Here is a 622-nt window from a genome sequence, read left to right as displayed (position 1 = left end):
CTCTCCAGTCACTCTACTTTCACGGCTGCTGTCGCTTTCCTCCCCAGCCTTCCCGCAGCTGCCTCCGCTCCCCTGTGCTCTGGGGCGCCCTCTCCAACGCTCGCCTCCCCCACGCGGAAGCCACGTCCTGGGCCCGACTTTGCAGAGCGGAGCGGGTACGCCCGGCGGGTGGAAAGCGAAGGAGCCTCGCTCTTCTCTGGAACTTCTGTCTCCCCCACCCTCGTCACCCCCGCCACACTTCTGGCTCAGCCACGCGCCCCCCCCCAGGTCCTGCCAAGTCCTGCGTGTAGATCCCGCTTCCCCGGGGCGACGGCCATGGCGAGATATCTGTCCTCTTAAACACGACCTCTGCCCAGCCTCAGCCTCAGCCTCAGCCTGGTGAGGCGAGCCCACCCTTGGTCCACCGCCCCCGCGCCTGCGGGCCGGCGTGGGAAGGGGGAGAGTCGGAACAGCCCTCGACGTCCGCGCCGTCGACCCTTCCTTCCACCAGGGTCTCACGTGTCGGAGCTCAGGGCGCTGCAGAGAAGCCTTGGTTTCCAGGAGGCTCTCAGGGGCGGTGGGCGGCGTCCCGGAGCCCAGGCCGGGCTGAGAGTGCGAGGCACGCCCCGCTGCCCTCACTCCT

Source organism: Carlito syrichta, unplaced genomic scaffold (assembly GCF_000164805.1).
Source record: "Carlito syrichta isolate Samal-C Ts95f unplaced genomic scaffold, Tarsius_syrichta-2.0.1 Scaffold104742, whole genome shotgun sequence".
Taxonomy (NCBI): Eukaryota; Metazoa; Chordata; class Mammalia; order Primates; family Tarsiidae; genus Carlito; species Carlito syrichta.
Note: the sequence above shows the minus strand (reverse complement) of the source record.